Genomic DNA, 6,022 nt, shown 5'->3' on the forward strand with positions numbered 1-6,022 from the left:
AATATTCAGATTCACTAATTACATCCAAAATGGTGTTAACCAGATCGAGTTAGCCGGGTTTCGATCACCATTAACGCTGTATTAATTGGCGGTTCCATACAATACAATTACAGGAACAAACAGGATCGCCGTGGATTGCACCAGGAGAATGGCTTTTAATGGGTTAGGTTACATTGGGGATTAGCGCTCCGGGTCCGGCGGGAATTTCGAGTTTAACGCCGTGGCACGCGCCGTCACAAGTCGACCTCAGACGGCGAAACCAAAAATCTCATTACCCAAAAAGGCGAGGAAAGCTGCAACTCAAACGTGTGGGTAAATATTTCCAGCTTTATAATTGATTGAATTCTTAGGTACAGTACTTCTTCAACTTGTTTAAAAACGATCATATTTTTATTGACAAAAGTGGTTTTATTTCGATGAGAAATGTCAGTCCGTGTTTATGCTGAAAGCAAAATGGATAACAAATTAAGCAAGAACGAATATGGCTATGAATTTAGAGATGAAAATCATTGCGCCCTGTGTGCTGCTATAGGTTAATTTGATCCTAAGTTACAACATTAATTTCTCCAATTTGTTTTAAAACATCATATTTTTAACGACTAAAGTGGGTTTACTTCGACAAGACATTTCGGTCCGTGTTATTCTGAAAGCCACAGATTGAACACCAAATTGATCAACAATTGCTATAAATGTATCTTGTCTACAAGTAGATGAAAATCATTGTTATTTAGGTATTCACGCAATTTAAGTATACACCTTGTCTACAATTTTATGTAAAACAAACAAAGAGGCATCAAAACAATATTGTATTTTTTTAAAGCTAAATAACCTGTCCTTGTTAATTTCCGGCTTCCGATATCTTGGACATTTTCGTCGGATACAAGCGCCTAACCCTCGTCAAGGGACAAAGGATTCTCTCCAGTTTGAATCTGATCTGTGTATATAAAAATTTAACAAAAAATGGTTTGATTTGGCGCGATGCGTTCCAGGAAATTGATGATTTCTTTGTTCAATGTCAACGTCGCGGCATCCAATAGGTTGAGCTGTAGTGGTTTGTAAATAGCGCTGATGAATCATACAGTATGTAGTTGTGTCTACTGCTGTTTCATGTTTCGTAGGATGTTTGTTTTTTTACTTGGCTATGAACATTCAAATCAATTTATTTTGGCAAAGGACTTAAAATAATTATTCAAAGAGCTTGCTTAACTATAGAGGACGAGCACTTAGTAGCATAATATTGTTCGTTAGCATTGTTATTTTGTTGTTGCATGTCTATTGTTATTGAACTATCATTTTGTGTATTAAAATAAATTGTATTATTCTCAGCTTCCAGAGAAACAGTAACATGTTTAGTGTATCCCTAAAAACTGGTCACAATGACAACAATATTATTGTTTCTATACTTACTAGCAGTCTAGCCACGACGACAAGGGAAGGGGCTGTGGCAAGTGTCCCTATTGTTTACATAGTTCTGAGCATGCGCACATTGCTGGGAACAATGAATTCACCTGGTAAGTCTGCTGCCACCTCGTGTCCCCAAAAGTATCCCATTGTTAGTGACTATTTACTGAACGTATGATTAGCCTGTCCTTTAACCCAACAAGTATTTCTTGTTGCTGTTTGAATATAATTACAATGATGTGGGAATATAATTACAATGATGTATATTATTCCATCTGCTACATCTGACTTGTCTATTATGATGAATGTGTGAAAATCTAGTTACCAAAGCCATAAAGCAGACCTCTCTCGATTGACCGACAAAACAGCCGAGGTCAGCAGTGGGTGCATAGATGTTCTTTTGTTCACTTTAATCAAGAGTCCTCAAGCGCCACCAGAACATCCCCCACTTCATACAATGACTGAAACAGCCGTCTGTGACTCAAGACGGGGGACACAAGGTGTATGGGATGTGGTGTTGGCCGCAGTCTTCTGGCGTCTGGGACGACACGGCAGATGGTTGAGTAGCCAAGCGATAAGTACTACGGCTATTGTCAGATGAATAGATTGATGATAAAGCAAAAGCTCATCACCATCGTGGCAATCTTCTTATAGAGGAAGACCGTGGAGGAAGACCTCACTATACATAAGATGAGGAAACACCCAACCACAGTCTCTGGGTATCAACACTAAGGGTTAATATAAAAGACAAGGGACCCTTGTTAATTGTGAAAATACATGCTTTTCTCTGAAGGAATATTCGAAGAAACTGATTATACACACGGATGAATGACTATTCATTATTGTTCAAGAAGGATCAGCACCCAACCAGGGATAATATAGAAGACAAGGGACCCTTGTTAATTATGAAAATACAAGATTTTCTCTGAAGAAATATTCGAAGAAATTGATTATACACACGGATGAATGGTTATTCATTTCTTTGACCACAAAGTATCAGTACTCAAAAACCAGGGATAACATAAAGGACAAGGGACCCTTGTTAATTATGAAAATGCTTTTCTCCGAAGGAATATCATTTGGAGAAATTGAAATCACTTGGATGGGTGGATGATTATTCATATCCACAAAGTTAAGTTAAAAGGACGTTCACTTGGGCTTCGGTTGATACAGTTCATTGAACCTGAGATACAAATTCTGATAATTTCCATGACAGAAAAAACAAAAGCGACTCTTGGTAAATCGAGAGTCACGTACTCCCCTAAAAAGTACCCCCAAAAATAATATTAAATTTAAGCTAAGAGAAGCATCCATGTAAAATCATGAAGAAATATTGCAACACCATTCATTAATAAAGAAACTGCCAATGTTACCACATTTTCTGTTCAAAAAGTTTAAAATATAAATCACCATTCTGAAAATAGTAGAGTACACTGGATTTTCCCTCTTTCAATAACCTTACCTGCGAAAATCAAGACGGTCCTCATTTGGGATTTGAACCCAAGACCTCTGACACTCCGGGCAATACTATTACGTCTCTTTCAATAGTAACAATGGACAATGTTTAAATCATAAACAAGAGGCCAGACTAATTTAACATTCAACCTCGGTCTGGTAAAATTGTTTTTGAATTGAATGAAGAAATAAAACAAAGATTGCTTCAGATCTGGGCCCGATTTCACAGAGCTGCTTAAGCACAAAAAAATGCTAAGCACATTAAAATTAAGCTTACCAGAAGGTTACCAGCCAAACTACCATGTTTATCATTTGTGATTGGTATCGTGCTCATTTCAGCTTAGCACAGAGATTTTAAGCAATATTTTCTGCTGAATTAGCTCTATGAAATTGGGCCCTGCATGTTAAAACCGTGCCCAGGTTTTACAGCGATTGACATCACGTTCAAGTCTGCACTTTCTATGACATTTATAAGTCTGCATCACCTTTCGGTACACATCAATGGTGCTTCGCTTACAATAGCCGAAAAATAGTATTCAACGAACTCATTTGCATACAGGTGCGCGTCGCGTGCCGAAAAGCTCGGAGCCCGGGACTATTTTTTCTTTTGTTGTCATTGTGCATGATTAGCCACCGATGGTCCCAATGCGTAAAGACACACGACTTTGAACTGTGCCAATCAAAAATCTCAAATCATAATTCATGTCACTGACCCGTTGTGTCTGATTTTTTGCGGTTTGTTGTGGTCATTGTTTTGACACGGTTATAAACGGTTATACACCTAAGGGTTTTGGGTGTTATTCATTGGTGTTTTTGATGAATTTGTCATGTTAAGACAACAATGGGTTCAATTTGAGGGTCTACTCAAGCTTTGTTGCAAACTGTGTCTACACGATTTGTTCAGTTTATTATGATATATTTAAAGATGTTCTTAGTGGTCTTAGGCTAAAACCTGTTACATCACGTGTTTACAATGCAAACTCTTCAATGTAAAGTCCAGTGCAGTATCTTGCCTGCCAGAAAGGCCATTACATGTAAAATTTCACTATTTGTTTGTAACAAACACAATAACTATTGTATTTGGTATGATGCCTATTTTTTGCCTAACGAGAATTAGTGAAAAGTAAGAGAACAATCAAATGGTCCTCTTTTTGTAAACAATGGTTACAAGGTCTTAAACAACTTTTTGCAGATACCATCGGTTCTTTTTGCAGATACCATCGGTTCTTTTGGGTAAGTGGTTTGCAACAGCTAATTCTAATTTCTCAATAATAAGAAAGGAAACAATTTGTTGATATTCACATTAATTCTCGTTCAAAATAAATGATCACTATTTTTGTCAGTTGTTTAAAAAAATATATATAAATCTAGAAGAAACTTCTGTTGGTTCCAATTTATAACAAAACAAAAATAAAGCTTTATTTCAATGTCCTTAATTGTCTAGAATTTTTTTTTTATCAATATGCCATACCAGTTCAACTTTTAGTTTTATTCCTAAAAAATGATGTGACGTGTGAGAAAATGTCGAACCCTGGACGGCCCATGGCCTCAAGTCTGACCCATAAAGTTGAACTTTTTTTTACAAACAAAAAGAGGGCAAATCCATGACATAAAAGACCGATGTCACAAGATAATTCAAGAAACTTTAAATTCCAGCATTCCAGAAACTATTCATCCATCTAAAGTACACTCTTTGAAACTTGACCAGCGTTGCATGGTTTCCCTTAAGGATAAATCACAGCACTCCGTGACTAAACTATTAAGGACTTTAGAAAACCTTTCACGAACCTTGCAGCATTTTTTCAACAACCCAGGTGAAATAAAATAAACCTACAGAATTGTTCCTACTTCTGAAGCCCAGCAGGTAGACCTAAGTAAACACCACTGACGATGGTAAATAGAGTTAACAAAGAACTGGCCGCCAATAGTGGGCACACCTGTCCCATTACTTCCATTATAAACCAGACTTGTATGCCATTTCCGAGTTGGCGCCTCTCAAGTTCAAAGTTAGTTGTTAGAAAGAAAAAAATGACCAAAAAAAAACGGCAATAAAATCTATTACAAAAAGAAGTACAATCTGCATTGGAAAGTTCAGAGTTTTTTTTACCACAATTCACAAAAGTGCTTCTTCAAAATAGTTCAATATTTTCTAGTTTTCTTTTCTTAAAAAAATATTCCGTGACACTGCCATGCTTTTTGTGACAGTTTTACAGCACTGGACAACTATTATGAAACATCCTGTAACACTAACCTATTAAGTGTTACCAGTGTCAGACAACCAAATTCATGCTTGCCGCAGAAATCTGCATTTTGGCCCATAAAATCGCGCCCTTAAAAGTGTGCAAAAGAAGCACAGAACATCGTGATAATAATGGTTATGATAAATGTACACAAAAATATGCAATTGGATTTGAGAAACAAAGCTTGCGGTGAGTTCGGCTATACAGAAGTATAATATAATTTACAAAGAAACATACAAATTGTCAATCTGTATAGACACTAAGTGACATAAAGTGCATCGGTAGACACACACTCACTTTAAAGTCGACGATTTCATTATTGTGTATGTTCTTACAGAAACAATAATCTAATAATTTCCATGACAACTAACACGATGACCTTGACATTAACGGTGACTCACTCTATAGAGAGTTGATTCACGCTGTGGCATCATTGTCTGCGCGTTACCAACGCTCAGTTGAACATTAATGTCATAATAGTACACTGTGGCCACTCATACTAATGTACATGTGATTTCACTGCCCACGCCGCGTAGATGGTGATTCATGATTCACAGCGTACTCATAATGAAGTCTGGTTTTCCAGGAATATTCATGAAATACCCGTTGCAAAACAATGTGGCACAATATTCTCGGAATGTTACGTCAATAGAGGTCGCTATTCACAACTAACAATCTCATGGGCGGGGGCGGGGCCGCGGGGGTGCAAGGCCGGGGCGGTGGGAGTAGAATGAACCAACGTTAAAATCACGGCTCAACTTGTTAGATTGTGTATCTACCACAGTGGCCCCAGTTGTACCACTTTAAGAACACGCCCTCTAAACCACTACCTTACAAAGATTCTCACTATCCAACATCAAACACAAGTCATTGAGCAAAATAATTAATATACAACAATGAGTGGCCAATGAGGAACGGCCTATAAA

This window comes from Asterias rubens, chromosome 21, assembly GCF_902459465.1.
Source record: "Asterias rubens chromosome 21, eAstRub1.3, whole genome shotgun sequence".
Lineage (NCBI taxonomy): Eukaryota > Metazoa > Echinodermata > Asteroidea > Forcipulatida > Asteriidae > Asterias > Asterias rubens.